The sequence below is a fragment of the Rissa tridactyla genome, chromosome 10 (assembly GCF_028500815.1).
Source record: "Rissa tridactyla isolate bRisTri1 chromosome 10, bRisTri1.patW.cur.20221130, whole genome shotgun sequence".
NCBI classification, from domain to species: Eukaryota; Metazoa; Chordata; class Aves; order Charadriiformes; family Laridae; genus Rissa; species Rissa tridactyla.
The window spans coordinates 8,783,812-8,806,093 of record NC_071475.1 but is presented as its reverse complement, the minus strand read 5'-3'; positions in this window follow the sequence as shown (position 1 = coordinate 8,806,093).

Here is a 22,282-nt window from a genome sequence, read left to right as displayed (position 1 = left end):
TTTTAATCTGCTTTACAACACTTAGTGACTAGAATATTCCAAGTTGGGAAAACAACTGGGAATTGAAAGAACGGGCAAAATTTGTTTATCCTCTCCCATCTTATGAGTAAAAGGTGTGTGGGGGAGTCTGAGATCGGCTAATTCTGATCTTGGAGAACGTGGAAGCAAGGAAAAAATAGCTCAGCTTGCAAATATTATCAGCAATTAACGCTGTCAGGAACATCGACGACATTGAAATGCAATGCATATTTTGATAATATTTCCTAAAATATGCAGGACACGAGGTAGTTCTGTTTAAACAATTGTGTTCTTCTGGATATTTTTATTCAGAAGCAGCATGACACAAAACACACATTTAATAGTTAATCAGGTGACTGAAAATTGCCTTCCCTGTTTTCTCGCAAGTCAGATGTGAAAATCAAACACCGAAGTAAATGCTGAGGTATATAGTGATATAAGTATGGTTATAATGTATTCTCTTAGTGTGGTGGTTTAACCCCAGCCAGCAACTAGGGCCACACAGCCTCTTGCTCCACTACCCTTTCCCCACCCCAGAAGGGTAGGGAGAAGAGGGAGAAAAGGAGGAGAAAGAGATACCCCACCCACCTCGTGGGCTGAGATAAAAACAGTTTAGTAGAACAATAATGGAAAAGGAAAATAATAAAAATGATAATGATAATGATGATGATGATGATGTTAGAAAAATAGACAAGACACAAGTCAATCTCACTGCATGGTGGTTGGTTGCCCAGCCCGACCCAAGCAGAGATCAGCCAACCCCCGTTTATATAACGAGCGTGACGTGCGTTGTACAGAATATTCCATTGGCCATCCCAGTGTTCTCTCTGTGCTCCTTCTCAGCTTTTATCTGAAGCTGAAAAAAGTCCTTTACTAGTATAAACACCACATAGCAGCAACTAAAACCATATGCATTATTGACATGCCTTTCATACCAAATCTGAAAACACAGCAACCACTAGAAAGAAGATTATGTCAGCTAAAACCAGGACGCTTAGCTGACGAAACCAAGTATTAAATACAACCTCAAAGCTACCTTTTCTTGCAATGAAACATTTCTATTAGGTGTCAGTTTCTGAGAATAACTCTTTTTTTATGAATATCTGTTAGAATACAACTGCAAGGCAAATCGAGTTACTTAAATTGTGATTTCCTGGTCCTGATTTAAACAGCAATTAACAAAACTGATTTAAATCAAAGTGATATAAATTGGCCTGTCCTCCTTTAAAACTAATTAAGGATGTGCCTTGAAAGGATGCCTGTATCAATGCTCTGACTCAGTGAGTTCTCAGTATCACTCAAGTCTTAATAAATCACAGTCAGGGATAGAATTTTTATTTAGTGCAACAGTCTCAATCTCTGAATTTAAGGCCACCGAAGAACAGATTAACATTTATAATTGCTGGGTTGATCGGTAATGCAAATTAAAAATGGGGATTTCAAAACAAATTAACCTTTGCAGCACATCATGCGGAGACAGACAGACAAAGAAATCATTGAAAAGGTTCCCCTTGTCCTTGAAGTGATTTGCCGCAAATCAGCATGTCCTCCGTGGTGCTTTACTGCTCTGCAGCAAGCAGCCTCTGGAGTCTAAATGTCCACAAAATAAACTGTGATAACTGAAAGAACAACATGGACAATTTTAGGCTGGCAAGTCACTGCATGGGCTATCGTTGCTTTGCGTCTCTCCAGGCAGACTTGTATATTTTGAGACTAAGATTAGGATGTTTAGGCTAGGGAAAAAAGGGTTTATAACTAGATATGTTCAGGCTCTGACCTATTAATTGAGGCTCATGCTTCCCTTCGTCTACCTTCAACGTTTAACACAACTGTGCTTTAAAGCAGTCAATGGAAAACAGATCTTCTGTCCCAACACGGTTTTCTGCTTCAAATCTGCCAGTCCCACCCTTTGCGGAGAACCTTTCACTGCTCAGGCTTTTCCCAAAAACTGTCCCTCTTTATGATACCATGTGGATAGAACAGGGCAGCATGTCAATATGGTCTGTGTTGAATGTATTTACGAAATTAAGTGCTAGATCCCACCTGGAGAAAACAGCCATATGTGATCAGTGCCTATGTATGTGTCGTGCTGCTGCTTGGACAGAAAAGTGGTTGCAGATGGAGAATGTGGAGTGGATTTTGATGGCACCATCTGAGGAGGTCCAAGACCCTTCCTTCCATGCCCAGACATCTACGGAGACAGGAGATGCTGTCAAATGCAAGAAAATGTTGCAGACCCCCGTGGAGGGATGTATGGGGAAAAGAGTGGTGAAGTCGGAGGCTGGACGAGCACGGAGAGAATGGAGAGAGTAAACAGCTTTGATCTCTTCTCTTGCAGGTGTGTCAACTCCTGGAGAGTTCTTGTCAATCAATGTAGCTGATGAGGACTCCAAGTTTGCTGTGTGGTGTTGTCCCAAGGAACAGAAGACAAGGTAACTGCGCTCTTAGCGTAAGCTTATATGATGTGTTTTGCTGCTGTGGTCTATAGGTTTCCAGAAAATCACTGTTTTCACATCTACAGCACTCTGCCCAAAATTTCAGTTCCCACGGGCAACCTTTAGTACCTTCAGTGTGCATCACTGGTGATTGAAGTTGGAGGTGGAATAAATATTCCCTATTTCTCATAGTTTAACTGTGCATCACCACAGTCCTTACCAGACCTGAGTAGTTAGAAACCAATTGAGGAGTATGTGACCCATCAGTCTGACCCTGGGGAAAATATTAGATTATGCAAATGTTTATTCATATCTTTTGTGTGACAGTAGAGCTATTGTGTAACTTCTTTTTTCCTATGAGTGGACTCACAGGTTGGGAAACTGGTAGTGTTATCTCCTGAGCCCAGGGCTCCAGAAGGATATAAATAGGGAACCAACAGTGGTATTAAAAGCTTCCTCTGAAGAGGATTTTTTTTTTTTTGCTGAGTTTCTAAACAGAACTAAAACTAAGCAAGCTAAACAGACTGGAATAAACACAGAACTGTGGCAGGTATTGTCATTGCCGCTCACAGCGAGTGAATGTTATTTTGGTTAATGGCAAACCAAAGCCAGGGGGGATCCTTAAAGCTGTCTAAACTTGAGCAGTGGAAATGCAAAACGTTTTTCTATGTGGTAGAGCACAGATGAACGATGTAGGTCCTGATGCTACGACACGGGGTGCTGATGGCACTAGTTGAGGCTTGATGGCCGTCCCTGTGGTGCGCGCACGGGCACAGTATCGGGCGTGGGAGGTGGGGACAGACCTCTCCTTCCTGCCAGGGCCACGCCAGCCGCTTCCAGATGAGAGGCTCTTGGCTTCTGTCATCCCGAGGATGCCAAAAAGTGGGTGGTAGGTGAGGAAAAGCTGATGAGGCAGGTATTGATAAGGCTACTGAATAGTCAGCCAAATACTTGGAATATTTTTCCAAAGTTTTGGCAGACAATACAGGATTGCAGTCCAGAAGAAAAAGGTACCTGTCTGTCTGTCTTGTTCAGTACATGTCTCTAGCTGCTGGAAATGGTATTGGCAATAGGAGCTAGTTAAGAGATGGAAAGTTATTGCTTTTTAATGCATGCAAAGATTGTGCAACTTCCACAGACGTTCATACCCTGATTTGTACGCCTCATCTTTTCTCGCCTAAATAAACTGCAGTTTGTTCAAGAATCTCTCCCTTTCCCCATGCTGTATTATTATTTACTGAATAATTTTTTCTTCTTTTTTTTTTTCACCCCCCTAAGGGGAATGAAATATTGCCCGTGGACTTTTTCCAAAATCAAAGCTCTTTAGTATGGTTAGCCTTTCTGATCTGTCTTATTACTGATATTTATACAGATGTACTGGCAAGCCGAAATTTATTGCTATATTTATTGGCTTGAATTTGAGGTTATTTATAATGTGTCTAGATGGCTATTTATTAGGCATGTCACAGTAGCTATTTAACAGTTCTATAGCTGTCTAGCTGGGATTATGACATTAAATAGTATTTATTGAGTATAATCCAGAAAATGTTACAGGAGAAAGATGCAACCATCAGAGTAATGGAGAGACAAAGAACAAAAACGTAGTTTCAAATAGCAATTTTCAGCCCGGCTGAGGGAGGGGAATATTTAGAATGTGAGGAAGTCCAGGTGCAGATTTTAAGTTCTCTAAAGTGCACCGGCACTCTGCCTAACAGCTGACCTTTCCCTCATGAAATGGACATTTTTCATTTAGAAAAGGAAATGAGAATCTTCTTCTTTGATTTTTCGCACTGATTACGGAGAGTTAAAAAGTTCTGTGGGACCATTTTCTGTAGGAAACAATTTCATAAAAATCAAGCATTTCACTGGCAGGTGTTACTTTGACATTTTTAATGTTTTGTGCGAAGGTGGTATTGACTATTTTGTTTCTTTGTGATGAATTTAAATGACAACGTTTTTTCCATATCAGGGTTTTTATAATTTTGTACTTAGCTCTGCATTTCGCTGTTGTGTCATCATGATGCTTTTTTGCACCGTCAGGACAAAAAGCTTTAGTCTCTCTTAACATCTGTGAGGTTTAGTTCTTTTTTTTTTTTAAATTTAAATGAGAAAATAAATGCATATGTTGAATTTCCTATGAATAAATCTGGATAAGGCTTGCCAGCAGAAAAGAAGAAATTGTAAGGGCAAAAATTTCCCAAATGAATTATGAATTTCTTTTAAAAAATAGTTTTCTGTAAGCTTCAGAAAACGTAGATTCTTTAGGAAAACAAATCCCCTGTTTTCATATACAGACACAAGCCATCTGAAAATATTTCACCAAAAAAAAGCCAGTCTCGTTACTTCTGTTTAACAGATAGACCCATTTCTGTGGGAGGATGCGGAGGAGAGAGGAAATGAGGCCACAGGAAGGTTTTGCAGGTGTGAGATGAAGCTGGGCGCCGTCGGTTTACATTTCTCATGAAGGTGCAGCGGGGGAAGAACAGAACGCGGGGTGAAAGGAATCGTCCTCCTTTTTCTCATGCCTCCTTTTTGCATTTTCTTGTGGCAAGAGTGTGTTTGCAGGCAGCGTCACTGCTGTGTGGAAGTGGCAAATCCCATCCCAGCTTTTCCCTTTCCAGCCTAATTTAAGCTGTCCAATGCAAGTCCTATGGGACTACTTTCCTGGCACACGTGTAGTTAGCTCATCACGGGACATGGGTTTTCAGTACAGACAGCAGCCTTTGTGGACAACTAAATAGATATTTATCCTTTGCTTTTTGCAGATGGAAGAGCTGAAATACTCCAGTCTTTACATACTAGAGGCTTGAATGGCATAGGATGAGATGTTGAGTAATATGGAGGCAGGAGGGCATGGGGGAAAACTCTTTGTCCAGATCACAGTGGTACCAGGAATAGCTTTAATGATGATTTTTAAAAGAGTGTAGCTGCCAACTAAGTTCAAGCTAACGATGATGAGAAATTACAGTAGGTAATTCCAGGAGACTATACATTTTCTTAAATACGTTAGCTGCCCATAGAGGGTTAAAGGGTACATAACTAAAAATAATTACACAGGAATTATGGAGTTCAAAAAGAACGTGTTACTCTGCTTGCACAAAATTTCAATGGAGACAAACTAGAGAGGATTATTAGCATATTCCACTTTTTCAACAAATCGTACAAGGAAGGAAAAACATAATAATATAAAGGAGATGAAGATTCATGTTTCCATAATAGCTGTATCTGTACTATCCCACCTGCGAAATTTATTCTCTGTGGGTGGTGATGCTGTTGAATATTTTTGATTTCTTAGCTATTCCATTTTTCCCCTGTAAGCATAATGGTTATTAACCTGCAATCCTCTCTTAGCTAAAACTTTCTTTGGCCGCATTACACTTGGGCAAGGACTCTTACAGGCAGCAAAGAGCAGCCTGCAAAAAGTGATCAGAAAGACACTCACAAAAATGCATTTTTATCTGAGCTCGTTCATTCTAATTGTTCTCTTGAGGCTTGATCCGGAGCGCAGAGAAATCCGAAGGGGACTCACTGGGCTGTGGGTCAGGTTTTCAGGTCACCTGTACATAGCAAGTGGTGAATAATGAGCATCGCGCTGCATGGTGCCGGCTCCTCGGGCCTCACCCTGATGATGGAGGTAAGAATCCGGCCACTGATTTCACTAAGTGGAGTCTCAGGGCTGGAGGAGAGCATCGCCACTCACTCCTTGTGCAGCAAAAGGCAATCACAGACCTTAATGATCAGCAGGCTGGTGTGTCCCAGTAACGCAGTTGACCATGCCCTGATTAACTGGTGCAAACTGTGCCCCAGAACATTTTCCCTGTAGAGTTAGCTCTTTTATGGATGGCGGTGGTCCAAGAAGTCGTTAGAGTCACTGCTGGGATTTGAAATGATTACAAATATATTTCCGTATGTAATTATGAGTGCTGTGATGGCTGTCTCACTGATATAAACAGGCTGTGATTAATACACGTATTTTGCAAGCATAACTTACATATCTTGAAAACTGTTTAGGATGGGCTTTATTTCCTTTCCTTTTTTTTTTTCCTTAACAGGATCCTTTAAACTGGTTCAATAAGTTTGCTCTTGCAGTCAGAAATGTCCTTCCCTTTAGTCTAGATTAGGCATTCAGGTGGGAAATGGGATTTGGAGATGCTGGCCCACCTTTTTGTACAACCACGTGCGAACCACTTCGTGCCGTGGCCCTTTGTTGTCCTACCAAGCTTTGCCCGGCTTTGCTTGATTTATAGCTTGTGGGAGGTGGTTGTCTTCTTTTGTCTTTTTCACAGACACCGGCGTGGTAGAACCAGACTAGGGGTTCTGTACATCACCCCACTAATCACAATAAGGGTTTAGGAGCCTCTTGGTCAATCCCAAAACTCCCACCTGTTTCCACAGTGGCAGAAACAGGTCCTTGGTGAACTGCCAGCTTTTAGTACTTAGCATCTCCATCGATACCCCTTCCTGGTGTCCCATTGCTTTCCATACATTGAGTTCTACTGGTGTCACAAGGATCTGGAAACAGATGTGCAATTACTAAGCATAAGTCAGGCTACTCCGCGGCAGAAAAAGAAACGTTCAAGCCTGGAAACAGAAGAGTTAATATAAAACTAATTTCTCTTACCTACTTTCCAAAGACGCCAACCTTCCTATATAAATTCTGCTGTCATTAATCTAATAAAGCTCTACTTTGTTCATAATTTACTACACCCTTCAATAAGCATTGTAATATTTGTGCAGGGCAAGTATATAAATCATTGTTGCCTTTCTCTACTTTTTTACTTATCTGGTTCTTTCAAGGTCACTAACCTACCTCATAGCTTTCATCTGGTTTAAATATTCTGCTATTAGCTTTTACACCTCGCTTCCTAGTTCATGCACGTTTAGATATCTGCAGCTGCGTCTTCTCAAATAGCTATTGATCCATGTCTCCTTGCTAAAGGTTACTAACTTCATCAGCAGTAATGATACAAATAACATCTGTTAGGGTTCACTTGCACCTTTTTGCTGGTTAGAAAGGGGGGACCGTTTTCTGATTTTGTTATTATTGACCATCTTTTCTGCCTAGGATATCTAAAACAGAGAGAGAGAAATTATCTTCAGTAAAATATTCTCATTTTGACACGTGTAGGCTTTCAGCACCCAGGTCATTCAGAGAGGCTAATCAATCCCTACTGACCTCCAAGAGCTTGAAATGTAGCTGGATAAGGCCCCAACCCAGCAAAGCACTTAAGGATATCCTTATGTAAACGTACGCTCAGTCCCATTTTCAGTGCTATTTGGCGACAAGTGCATTTCAGGGTAGAGCATCTCAGGGGATGCTGCTTCTTGCAAGGGCTCTGCAAGACCAGGCTGTTCTGGTTGCAAATGCAAGCTCAGTCCATGGTGTCGGGTATTCTTTACTGGGCAAAGCATGTCTCCTCAGTTGCACTGCTTTTGGGGACATCCCTGTGCTTTGCAGGAGGCTGTTGAGGTGCCCCATCTTTAGAGTCATCGTGTGCATTTGTTAGTGCGAGCCCTTGCCCTCTGAAGAAGTGGTGGGCTCTTAGGATGCTTGAATTTCTTTTGCTGACTGTTTGAGAGACAGGGAAATGATTTAAGAGTGGGCAGAGTAATCACCTGGGTCCTGCAGGACCTGACAGCTGTGTTCACTGTGTGGTGATTAGAGAGATCATCCTATCTTCTGGCTTCATTGGTTCCTTAAGCCAAGTGTGTTACTGCCACGGGATTGCCATCCTATACGGAAAAAACCACAGGTGACGCAGAGCTCTGCCGTAGCTGGCTGCCACGGAGTGAGGCTGGGACGATTATCACCATGGTTATAGAAGAAAATAAGGCTAGAAGGGACCTGAGGAGGTCATCTCATCCACCCCCGTGTAAACTGCTCCTGACTCATGTTTGTCTAATGTGTTTCTTTAACCTCGCCAGCAGCGGAGATCCCCCAGCCTCCCCAGGCCACCTCCTCCAGTGCCCAATGACCCCTGCAGCGGGGAAGTTTTTCTAGTGCTGAACTTAGCCCTCCCTTGCCACATTTCAAGCCATTGCTTTTTGTGCTCTCCCCCTGTCGATGTGGATAACAATTTATTGCCTTCCTCTTTGCATAAGCCTTTTACATAATTGAAGACTGTTATCATGTCTCCTCTCCGTCTTCCCTGCTCTAGACTAAATAGCCCAGATAGGATGAAAGCTGGAATGGGGTGTCAGGGAGAAGGAGTTAGAGGAGGAAATCACACAGGGATTAATCCTGCTTCCTGTCCCTACCGAAATGGACTTTTTCTTCTGAAGGATGAGGGCTGTGGGAGGGCAAGACATGCCTCTCGGTGCTGGTGACTCACTGATGCAGTTCCGTGGACTGTGTACCTGATTGATGAGTTGCTGCCTCACAGCCTAAGGAAGAGGGGTTTGGGCTGACCCTCTGCTGAGCTGCGACGCTCCCGTTCAGCCTGTGTGCTTAGGAAATAAGGCTTTAGTTTCTTATATTGGTGGGGACAATATCCAACTCACAGGTCTGCTCCTGCGGGATGTATCTGGTTGAGCTTCTGTGCATCGTGAAAGCTGTTTCTAGGTGCCGTGTGTGTCGTACGGTCGGACAAAATGACAGTATGAGACCATCACCCTGCAGCAGCATCCAGGCAGCTCTCCAGGAAGCAGGAGCCCTCTCCTCTGATGGCAAAATGAGGTTTCTGCCGGGAGCAGTGCCTTCACCACAGCTCTGTGCTTCCCGCCCGTGCGCGGGGTGGAAAGCCACTCGCCACACACGCTGCCTACATGTGTTTCACAACTTGATTGCTGCTCATAAAACCAACACGTGGAACAGGCAAACGCCATCTGATCCAAAATGCCCCGGGGCGTATTATGTCAATGTCACATACATTAAGAAAGTACAGCAAGCACTCGGAGTGACTTCTTGTGTTTGTAGCCCTTTTCCATTATTCACGTCTGCTGTCAGAGCTGTAGCACGTACGCAGCCATTGCATTGTGGCTGCCATAACCCGGAGGAAACAAAAATAGCTCCCAGCCTGGAGACTTCCAAAAGCACAAGGTGGGGGATAACTTAGGGGAAAAAATGGTTCTTTACCACTTGAGGGTCTCAAACAGCTTTCAGTGACACTTTTTGCCTTGGTCTAAGCGCTCCAAGAACAGCACGTCAGGTGGAGCTGTTTTCCCTAGACTCCTGGTGACGTGGAATCCCAGGTTTATTTACATCAGACAAAGGGCTGGCCTTGAAGAAAACAAAATACTAGAGGCTATTTGGGACAAGCACATTGCAGACTAGCTCCAGCACACCCAGCCCCTCTCCTGGTCCCCACCGCTCGGATGTTAAGACTTTCCAGTTGATTTTCACAGTAAAAAAAGCTTGATAAATTGCAATCCAATTGATTACTTTTTTTTTAACTCTCCTTTCCCCCCGTTCTTCCCCAGAGTGACTTTGAAGATGACATTTGTATTTCTGAATTAAAACCACATTTACCCGATGCTGGGGAAGGGAGGAGGCAGGGGCAGAAGAGAGAGAAACCCTTTTGTTCTCCTCCTTGTGGTCCCCCCTCACCTGCCAGGGCCAAGTTCCAAAATAATTCCTAACAGCTGAGGTTAGCCGGGGACATCTAATCCCGGAAAGCTGGCTCTGAATTCCAGCACCAGCGCATGGCGTTTGAGTTTCATCAACAGCCATTTACATGTAATGCCCCCAAACCTCTGAAGAAGTGTGAGTATATGCACAGGTATGTGCTTATTTAATTAAAAAGAAAAAAAAAAATTTTGTTTTCATAAATCACAGCCCAAATGGCATCGACAGCTGTGGCAACATTCATGCTTTTTAAAGCTAAGCAAGCTCAGGAACTGTTTTGAGGGTGTACTGGCGTCTTTTGAGTCTACCCTAAACAGCCATGGCTATAGGATGCCCAAAAAGTGTGATTCTCAACTTCAGCCTCTTCAAGGCTGAGTCCTCTTTCCCTGGTTTCCCGTGATGGAAAAAGATTGCTCTGTGCAAATGGAGCTTAAAGTATCTTACTGAGTTTGCCGAGACCTGTCCTGTTTGTTTACAGAAGGGGTGTAAGGAGCATCCTGGCAACACAACGGAGAGAAACCTCTCAGGGTTCAGTTAGACGGACGTGGGAGGATGTGGCAGCAAGGGGCTCGCCCCGAGGGAAACGCACCTTTCCAGGTATGGACAAGGAGCAAAGGGGGCGTGTTGGGTAAAATTGCAGGTTTTTTTTCTTCTTTGGAGTCAGTCAGCAGGGATAACATGCTATTTTTCTCAGGGGGCTTACACATTTTTCAAAGAGAGTTCCTCGGTTGTTCCTAAGTATTCGTGACCCAAAGATAAAACTCCCCATCGGTCCCGTTGCGCCCCTTCCCAGCAAGAAAATTTCCAACGTCTTTAGTTTTGGTGGTGTTTTCTTTAAGACCATACACTTCTTATTAGGAAAAAGCTTTGGTTTTGCTGTTTAGCCAATTGAAATGAGTAATGAAAATGTTATTTGTAGGGGACAAAGGAAACATTTCCTTTTAAATTATCTCATCTTACTAATTGATTACAACGGGACTGCTTGGATGCGTGCAGTGTACAGCATCCGGTCCCTCTGCTCGGAGCAGGGCTTCAGCCAAGCTGGTATAAACCATCCCAGGGGAGAAAGCAAGGGTAAAAGCTGTATTTAGGGCTGTCTCTCCCATGGAGCCAGCTTAGCCTCCATGAGGAAGTAATTTGGGTGTCTGAAAAGAATATGACCTAAAAATATTAGAAGTTTCTGCGGAAGACGAAATACTAGAGAATATTGATAATTAAAGCGCAGTCTAGAAATAGAAAATTAAAAAAATTATCTAGAGAAAACTCCTTCAAGGAATAGGTTTCTGTTGTTCAGTGCAGACATCACTGATAGCCTGCTGGCGTGGAAAGTACTTATTATCCATGAAAAGTAATAATATAAATCCACTGTATGTCTGAATTTAAATCAGAAAGGGAAACAATTAATATAAAGGATTACAGTATTACAGTGCAATTTCCCTGAGATGCAAAAACATTTCATATTTGAAAGTGGCTTGAATATAACAGTCTTCAAATATTCATGGCTGAAAACGTTTCTTAAGTGCTGTTTCCAAAATAGGTGTCATGAGACAGCAACTATGTCCTGAGCTGATTTCAAAACCATGGCAAATAATGTTGTTTCACATAAACACAGGAGAAAATGTCACACCAACAGAACTGAAAGAAGGGAAAAAATCGTCCAGGTCTTTGCGTCAAGGATGGAGAAAAAGAGAGAAAAAGCTTAAACAGGAAAGCTGGAAAAGCCAACTTGGAGAAGCAATGTCATTCCCAGCTCATGAACCCATCCGTGCGGTTGGTGTGGTTGTGATCTGCTCTCACTGCTGCTTACTGCCAAGAAGTAGGTCAGAAACCTATTTTTGTCTCTATTCTTCTGTGGCCGCATCGCGGTCCCTACCCCCGTGCGGGGACGGAAAAGCCTCTGAACGGAGGCTGTGGGACCAGCCCCATCCTGCACAGCGCTGGGCTGAGCAGGGTGACCTGTCCCCACCTCCCTCTGTGGCGGTGGCAAGAGAGAAAAAGGACGTCTCCAGCAGCAGGGATAGCCCCTGGGGTTGCCCATCTCCCTCTGCTTGCTGGAGAGGGATTTTAAGGAAATTAGGGACTTAGTCTGCGGTTAAATACCTAAACTTAACAGGATGAATCTGAGCCAAAGCATGTGCAATGTGCCAGCCCCATCCAGCAACCCTGCATCCAAGCAGCGCAGCTGGGTTTGGTGTGCTCAAGTCTCGGTGGCCCGGGTTGGAGAGTGGCCTTACAAACACTCGTGCTGCTGTGGCTGAGGCGGGGATGGATGGGGACATGAGGCAGAAGCAGGGATCTGGGGATGAAGCAGAAGGAATTGTGCTGTGACTTGCACGTTCAGTGCTCCGGGGCCAAGAGCTGCCTGTTTCTCCTGCTGTCCCCCAGGGCTAGTGATTTTGTCACCTCTGCTTGCCAACATCCTTCTTTCCTCTCCAGCTACCAGCTACCCCATTTTAATTTCCCCCTTACTCAAATTGTCCAATTGATTAACATCATTCAGTTAAATTCAGCAATTACGTTCAACTTGTTCTTTCCTTTGAAGTTAGCCGGAAGACATGCCGGGAAGCTGCTCTAATTTTCCTGCTGTATTATCTGGAAATTAAAAAAAAAAATAAAAAATACAATAAATTAACCTGAAGATACTGTCTCTCCTTATGGAGTTGCCTTATTTGTATCTCTTTCTCATGAGTCCCATTTTCGCTGCCTCACTCCTCTCCCGTGAATGCAAAGGAGAGGCTGGCGGGGACGGTGGTTTTGCCATCCCGGAGCCCTGTGACCTTTGGAGGACAAGTGATCCATCTCCCTGCGGGAGGCTGCTTTTTGCCACTGGTCATGAAAATACTGTCCCCAAGTGAATAGTTTTCCAAGTGGCGAACCCGGCCAATGCTCCTGCCTCAGGGCATGGCACTGTCCTGAAACTCAGCTTTGCCATTTGTCACCATCGAGGTGAGTTGCAGGAGATGCCAAGCAGGAACATTAATCGTAATGTGGACCTCTAATTACGTTTCCCTAAAATATCTGCAGGGTTCACTCAAACGCTGTGCTGCTTTGGCTGGGGGCATTGCCATCTCTGTGACACGACAAGAAATGGCAAAGCGGTTGCCTCATCGTTCTGCTTCTAGTAGGTCTCGAGTCCAGCTTTTCAGAGCAATTTTTCCCTTTTCACAGTGCATCTGTCAAGATTCCCCCTCTGGAAAAGAAGATCAGAGCAAACGGGGGTTGAGGAGAACAAAAGCTGACCCAAACCTTTGACCTAAACTTAACATAAAGCCGAATGAAACCTTAGAGGTTTGTAAATGTTCATGAAACATTTCCACCTCCTGCTCCCCTCTCCTTTATCTTCAGTTTCTTTATACTTCTACACTTACTGTTTCTAATTGAGAGTCTAATGTAAAGCCCCACTAAATTAATGGAAAGACTCCCTCTGATTTTAGCGGCTTTTGATTCAGGCTCCCAAAGAAAGGAAATAATTTCTTTAATGAAAGTGTCTTTAAACCTAAGAGAAAACAAAGCCTGGAAAGAGATAAGGAAAATCAGAGGTCAAATGCAATTTTCCAGCTCGTTCTTGATCTGAACCACGCCCATAAAATCGGTATGGATATTGTTAACCCAGAAAGAAATAATCACTGCACAGAAACAGAGAATTGCTGAGGTAACAGTGAACTGATTTAATAAACTGTAATAATCTCTGTTTGCAACAACTAGAAACTTTGCCATTCTTCACTGTCAGCTCGTGCTGTGGAGGAATACCCCCAGTAATTAGCTGGCATTTATGACCTGAAGTTCCATTAGTATGTGTGAGATCGAGTCTTTCTCTTTGTACCAAAGTTGCAACAAAAATGTCCATCACATGAAAACTTTATTGGGAAAATAACTCTCTGCTACTGATACAGTTTTTAAATTTCTAGGTGACTTTTCTCAGAAGGGGTTAGAAATGCGATAGTTTATGGGGCTTGCTTAATAACTCCTGAGCTTCCCTGAATGATGCATTAGATGGTCAGAATAAGAGTGTTCTTGTCTGAGTTATATTCTGGGTTCATGGATGAGGGACTTGAGGAAGGTTAGTGAAACCAGCTCAAGCAGAAATTAAGATGTGGCTTGTCTTGGATGGCTGTTGTTACGCTGTCGCTTGGCGCTGACGGTTCCGATGGATTGGTGTCGCTGCTGAAGAGCTTGGTCTCCTCTAAGATACTGACCTGCCTTGAGCTCCTCTTTTACACGTACAAATGGAGTGGTTTATGTGCGCAGACTGGTATGGCTGCATATTTTACTTGTGAATACATGCACAGTTTATCTAGAGAATTATTTCCCAATATTTGTGCAACAGACAGTTTTGATTTTCACAGTCACTGGGTAGACGCACACAGAACAGCGTGTGCTCCAGAGGCTGTTATTCAGTCTTAATGGAAAACACAGACGCGGGAAACGGTCCTAGGAAGATGCTGCTAATAAGCAGCTACTGCTTGTTCATAATGTTGCTGTAAATGAGCATTATTTTATTATTGTCAATTATATGCAAATTTAACACAGCATAGTTTTTTTTGTAATGCTCTTTTTTTTTCATTTTCTTTCTGTCTTCCCTTTGTCTTTTTTCCCCGCTCTCCTACTGTATTTTCTGCTTCTGAGCTCCTCCGAAGACCTCTCCAGTGTCAAGTCTGGACTGTCTGGTCTCTGTGTCTCTCTCCGAGTGCCTGACAGCAGCGATGGCACTGCCTCGCGGGGACACCATGTGAGGAGCATCCTGAAAGGCTTGCTGCATCTGCTGGGTGACTTTGTCTTTGGAGGCTTGGCTATTTCTATCCACGCACGCTCAACATTGCTCACCTCCTAAAAGGAAAGACAGACCTTGAGCCAAAGATGGTGGCTGAGGTCTGTGGAGCAGCCAGCACAGGGCAGCAGTGGTGGAGGGAATCTTCTGGACAGAGAGATCAGGGACAGAAGAAAGGATCCTATTTGATTTTTTTCAGCCCAAGTTAGAAAAGGAAAATGCTATGTGTTGGCCCAGCAACAATTTATTTTGAGTGTCAAAACTTAAAAATCTTGTCTTTTTCTCACTATTCATCTTGGATCCATTTTTCGTTGGCTGCAATGGCTCCCCTGGTGTGGTTTTTGTAAATGTTTGATCTATCTGTTTCTAGAAATCATACAGGGCAGGAATTACTGGAAATGAAGCAAAATGTACCAGACACAAACTCAGCGCATTCTCTGTAGCTCATATTCTCTGAAGACTCATTTGTCCCTTTCCTCCTTTTAAATATTTCCTCTCTTCTTTCTGGCCTGATCTTTTTATTTGTTTCATCGACCATTTGTTATCCAACTCTTGGCAAAATATCAGGGAAATCTTCCTGAGAGTCAAGTGGGAAGAGCTTTCTTAAGGGAACAACGACAGATTCTTTACTTGGGAGAGCTGAAGACGAGACAAGCATGAATATCGTGCTCCGTTGGACTCAGTTGTGTAGCTGATGAAGCTTGTGCGGTTGGGCTCTGCTTTGGCTTTTAAAGGGTTCAAAGTGTCATTTTTCCCTGTAAAACTTTCTTCGCTGCTGTGACGGTGGTCAAGTAGGCAGCGAAAGAGGGATGGACTGAGCTGCTGTCTGGTGGGAGCTGAGCTCCACGTGTGTGGCTCCATGGAGGTGGTGGGTCTTCTCATCCAGGGGTGGAGATGCCTTTCTGGCCACGGGCAGCCCAGGTGGTCATTAAAACAAGCAAACTCTGTGCTTTCGTCTCTCCTGAGCCCACAGGTTCCTCAGCCCAGATGAGGTGGGCTTAAACACACTCTGGGCCTCAATAAACTTTTCACTTTTGCAGTTTCACCAAAGGTTTGACTTTGCTCTGGGATTATCCTGACATTCAGCTGCTTCGGGGCTGTTGGGTTCCTCTCTGTCTCCTCTCCAGCTGAAAGTTTATAGCTGAGCTGCACAAGCTGCGTGTCCTAAGTGCGGAGCAAGCTCCAGCTGCAGCTCGCAGCCTGCCAGAGAGACTCCCCTGGCAGGTCTCCGACAAGCCTGTTACTACAAGTTCGCCCCAACCGGCAATTCTGGCAAACGTGAAAATTTGCATGAAGTTCATATTAGTTCAACATTAGCTCATGTTGCCAGCAATTCAGTAGCTCCTTCTAACTGCTTGAATCTCAGTTGAAAGATTTAAGCACGCTTGCCATACGACCTCTCTGAGAAAGTCTTGACGGTGGGCAAGCGTTTAGTTTCCACAAATACCATTCTGCAAGTAAGTTTTAGAACGTCTTCCGAAAGGATTGAAGATTTTAAGCCATAATACATAGTTGTCATCCCTGCAAGATGTAATAGCACCTAGATTATCTTCCGAAACAGCGTAGGACATAGAAAAAGTAGGTTTATGTAATAATTTTCATTTCCACTCACTGATTCAGTGAGATCTTGCACCAATTGCATAAACCCAAGCATATATAAAGCCTTTCTTTTAAAATAATTTCTACTGCTTTGACTCTATATTAAAACACAGCCTCTTCAAAAGCACTTTCTCCCCCTAAAGCACTCTGTGCATTATAACCTCTGTAATACCTTCAGCTGCTATAGAGACCTTGCAGAGCTGAGGATGTTCACGCTAAATAGATTTTGTATTTTGTTCCTTCAGTTTGTCATAAGAGTCTTTTTTCTCAGACAAAAAAAAAATAAAATCAATGTTGGTCAAATTTTGGAGAAGAGTTTGCTGAAAAATCTCTGATTTGATTTCTTTTTTGTGGTCTGGAAATTAAGTCAAATTTCAGTGGGTATTTAATGAATGGTATTATGCAAATATTAGCAACATAGCTGACATTTCCTCTCCTCTCCTGACTTATTATAGGAAGCAAGGATTAATTATTGTCTCGCTCCTTGTGTTGGATGAATCCTGCGTGCTCTGGGCTAAGGCTAATGAGCCAGCCTCAGTGCTGGACTAGATCTGGAGCAAGGCAGTGGCTTCCACAGCTCCCCACAGATTTCTGCAGTGGAAAATGTAGCACCATATCCAATGACCTAGCCTGGTACCTCTTCACCCACTGCCTCGAGAGGTACCCCCGGCTGTTGGAGCCAGAACCACTTCCATCCTGCTGGAAAGGGCTTTGCAAAAAGGAAGCAAAACTCCTCCCTGGTGCCGCTCAGAGCAGACAGAGGCTTTGCAGGGACATCCATAGGAAGGGACATCCGTGGGAAGGGGTAGCTCCTGCCCAGCCCTGGGAATGGGAGGCATGTCCGTAGTGGGAGGCAGCACTCACGGGGTTCCCGGCTCTCACCATTGAGCATTGTTCAGAACAAACGTAGATGCTGTATATGAATGTAAAGCTTAATTTGTGGTTTTTACACCCACCACATTTCTTGGAGTTGACATTTTCTGGAACTTTAGGGCTTTTTATCTCCGGGCTGTTGTTTGGGCAGGTTTTTTTCTTGTTCATTTTATAGAAAGCTAACAGCCCGTGTTTTTTTCATCTACATAACGAAATAGCATGCAATGGAATTGACCTACACTTTAGTCAAAGCGGCTGTGTAATGGTGTCCTCTGCTCAAAGGTGTACAAACCTGGAGGGCGGTGGGGACACAGGTTCGGTTGGTTTAACACAGTACAGCTGCACCATGATGTTGCTTGGGTGGATGCTGAGAAATCTGGAGGAATTCCCTGGGGAAATGTGGAGTTGGGGGGGGGGAGGATGGAAGCCTCCTTCATCCGCTGTTCCACTTTGTGCCCAACAGTGAGAACAAAGTGATTTATTTTTTAGAAATGCCTTGGACCAGCTGTGACTGAACAGCACACGGACTGTAGCTTGTTCCTGGTAGTGCCCAAAATGTTCAGGGCATTTTCCAGGTGGAAGAAAGTTACAGCTAAAGAGACACAGAAGAGAAAGGGAGGAGATTCAAGGCAGCAGGTATTTAGCGTAAGCGTAATCTTATTCATTCTAAAACTTCAGCCCTTTGTGATGACTTTATAGTTTAAAAGAAAAAAATATTTTTCTGCTCTCTCTTGCTCCTCCCGCTCTGCATTAGGATTTGTACAAGGCTTTGATATGACGCATGTAGTGGTAACCTCAGAAAACCAGATTAGTATTTTCTCTGAGGATGGAAAGAAGATGGGACAGACACCTTTTTTCTGTGAATTTCCATCCAAACAGAATAGCTATGTATTTTAATTCATTGTCAAGTGGGCTGCAATGCAGATCCTTGGGTCCCCTTGTCAGGCATGGGATGACGGATGTGGAGTCGTGGCAGGATTGTTGTGACCTCCTGTTCTACGATCAGTAGGTGTGTGGCTTTGGCAGACATCATGAGACAAAACCCTGAAGGGTCTCTTCAAGCCCCACTGCACCCACCTACCACGATCCTTTTCTCAAAGCTGTACCTTTATCCTTTACCAGCCAGAACCGTGGATTTTGGCACACGAAGCAACAAAATCAGACAGAGCCAACTGGAAAAAAACTGGTGGTAGCCCCAGACAAGCGTTGAAGGATATTCCCCATTGGTTGAAAGTTTCTAGTCTAGTTTCAAGGACACTATAATTTTCAAATCCTTTTTCTATTGGACACGTACATATGAAGTCAGGTAGCAGAGATAAAGGCTGGCACAAGAATATATACCTAGCTGCCTGATTTCTATTGTATACCATAATTATAGTAGCATACACTTTGGAGTGACAGCATTTTTTAGCAACAGAGTACTTCAGAAATATTAATCTCTCAACAGCTATTTGTGTTGAATATTGCCTTATTCAGCAGGTGAGGTGAGCCAATATTATCCTGCTTTTCTAGACAGCAGAACAGGGAGAGAAAGAGAGATTAAGTCACTCACCTAAGGTCAAGCAATATGTCCAAGAGAAAACCTGGTTAAGCTTGGAAATCACTGCCTCCCAGCGACCAAGAAGTGTGTGCAATATTTCTGAGAAACTAATGTATGTGCACCTATGATAAATTATAAATTATACTAGTTTAGGAGGTTACCGATTCACTAGCGCGAGGGCCATTCTCATTGCATGGTGTTGCAAACCCCAGCAGGACACAGTGCTTACAGCCAGCAGTGGCCAGACCCTGCAAAATGTCACCACGTTCCTACTTGTGCAAGTCCCGTGGACTTCAGTTTCTTAAAGGAGAGCTGGATCTTCATCAGGTGATTGATACAAGTCCTGAGTTGGGATGAGCTTGTGATTTGGCGAAAATGGCCGAAGTTTTAACTTTTCTGACCTCTTCTCCTCGCTATTGGCCATTTGCCATTCCATTAGCTGAAAGGGATTAATATCGATGGGACTATTTCCCAAATATGGGGATAGGCTAAATGATGAGAGGAACAGACATTGTATGTCCGTGCGACTTGTTCAACGAGTCTTGAGATAACAGCGTCTCTGCAACTGAACATTGATGGTATAGTAAGTTTAGGAAACTAATTATCCCTTAGACAGTTGAGTAAATTGCAGAACAAAAAATGTTTACATTGAAAAATTGGCTAATAATAGGGCTAATGTATTTATACAAGGGGGAAAGGAGAAGCCAGGCCTTTTATTCCTGGACTTTCTTCTCTTACGTTGCATTATGAATGCCATTGAAGAAAGCAACCTCTGTAGAATAGGTCTAATTGCTAATTAATTATGTTTTGACAAAAATGAGCAGGGTCCCAGATTTTACTTGGCTTGGATATTTAAAGGCAAATAATGTTACGTAATAAAACAACAGAATCATTAAACATTGATTTACATGTTTATTTTGCTATAAGAAATGAAATTTTTATTGGAACGGAATTAAACAGAGGTTTATGTTCTTGTATTCCCTATAGCCCTTTACACTCTAGTAATATAACAATATTCATAAATCATACCAGAGTTTTCAAATTTCCTCAGGAGTGACCTAGGCAAGAAACCCTTAACAACTTGCTGAGAGACTTTGAAATTAAATTCAGCTGTAATATCATCATGACTAATTTATGGCTGGTTTGGTTGCTACAAAGATACATTTAAAGAAACTGGAGTACATGGTGTGGATAAGATAAAACAAGGGTTTAGTATCATGTAGCTATTCCACTAGAAAGATTTATTCTATGTTTATCACTTTATAGAACATGGCAAACCAGTCTGTTCCTTGGGAGAGAGGAAACCTTAATTATAAAATGAAACATGTAAATACTAGGCCTTCAACCAAGCAAAACAGGGAAAACACTAGGTATGAAATTAAATCTTTATATAGCTGTTGAAGGACTCTGGTCCCTTTGCTATCAGATACCATGTGCGTGTGTATGAAGCAGCATGCACACACAGGTGCTCTCTCTATATACGTGTGTATGTATAAATACAGACATGCTCACACACACGTATGGTCTCAACTTTAGAACAGGCTTAATAGTAAAATAGCGTAAGGCTGAGACAGATGTTATCTGGCACCATTTGAACTCTGTTTCTGCAATGCCCAGCATCCCTGAAGCCCGTTTTCGTCCCACTGCAGCTTTTGAACTTCCTGCGAGGCTCGTTATGCCAAATTGAGATTGATGACAACGTGCAACATTTTGAAATTATTAAAGGTGTTTGTTTTTCCTTTAGTTTCTTTTACCACAGAATGAAAAGGATGAAAAATGATTCTTTTTTTCACAGTAATTATATGTCTGACTTCTCAAATTTTATGCGGGCAGAAAACTCCCTCTGAACTCTGTGTGTGTTGGGACCCAGCTCATAAATGTCTTGCTTTATTCCACTCCAGCATCATCATCACCCCTTGTTTGAGATGCGGATTTTCATTCTGTCCTTGCTGGTTCAGACCAGTGAATCATTTCAGGCCGGAGTTAAGCTAAAACATTTATCGACGTATGCCTTTTCGTGCCACCTGTGTCCAGGGAAGTGGCTTCCTATTGCTCTTGAACCTTCTAGGATATCAAGTTTCTGTAGGTGACCTTCTCCAGGACTTCTCGCCCTTACTGACCTCTTTTCCATCTACACCCAAGGGGCTGACCCGCAACCAAAGCACCGAGGGGCCAAGCCTCCCAAGACCATCTTCTTCGCAGCCACTCTGCGTGTTGACATCTTGGCATCGTACACTGAGAAGAAGTTTACAAGAGCCCCTGTGACTGACCAGAGATCTCCGCCATGTCCCAGTCATCCTGCTGTCACATCGCTGCCCAGGACCCAGCCAACTGATGATGGCTGGCCCAGCGCCACACTGCCAATTCAGTGAATGCCCTCCCAGTCCTGCCCGTAGAGCGACCACGGGGAACGCGCGATGCCCGCGGAAAGTATTCAGCCAGCGGCAGCGCGAACCGATGCGCTCTCTATTTAATATGCAAAGGAAATGAGTCGCAGCTAAATTCATTGCGCACATCCATTACGTGAGAGAAGCGTCAATATTTCTGTAAATCCACCAGGGAATTTATTCATCTCGGCCTCCAGCAATGGTGAATTACCCTGGTGACTGGTGCAATTCGGAAGCTTATACAGCCATAATGAGAAAGTACCGTGGTTTCCCTTAAAGTAATATAGTGGTTATTGCTGATAGTTACTGCCTTTGTGAAGTATTAATGTGTGGTTATAGTGCAGTCATGTAGCAAAATTATAGGGGCCTATGGAATGTTACTTAGCAACACTTGCTAATGTTGAGGTGGTAATGAAGAAATGGAGTAAAAGAAATACAGGGTATATTGGAGTCATAAAATAAACTGTGGTGTGGCTTCAGAAAGCTGTTCTGAAGATAAAGATGTTGTCTGTTTCTCTTTTTGCCATGCGAATATGGTAGAAGAACGTAAGAGCTGATCTGAAGCAACACATTTGAAATATCCAAGTAACAGAAACAAGCGTTATGTTTTTGTTTGTTTGCTTGCTTGTTTTTTATTATTGCTGCCGCCCGGGAAAAGCATCAGAATTGCTGGGCTTTTGAAATTCCTCTCCTTGTCATTTCAAACCCATCCTGAGGCACTAGCCGGCCAATTAAAATAATCTCTCCTTTGTCAGAGTTAAGAATGAAGGCTTCTTTCTACTACATCTATTTTCTCCATTCATTCATTTACGTAACTCCCTCCACCATTAATCAAGCGCTTGCAGGCATATCTCAAGAAAAGGGTGAGGCCATAAAAATAAAGGCAGATATTTCTAGTTATAGATGAACCTTCCACATGTTGCAGATCTGTCTCAGATACTTATCTTGGTTTATCTCCACCTGTTTAAATTGGAAAACTCACAAAAATCCATCTCCCATAAGATTTCCAAGGTTTCTTGATTTCGTTTGGGTCAGAACTGCCACAAGAGATGCATTTCTCAGAGCACTTCTGAGCTGCTGCCAGGAACAGGGAGTGCT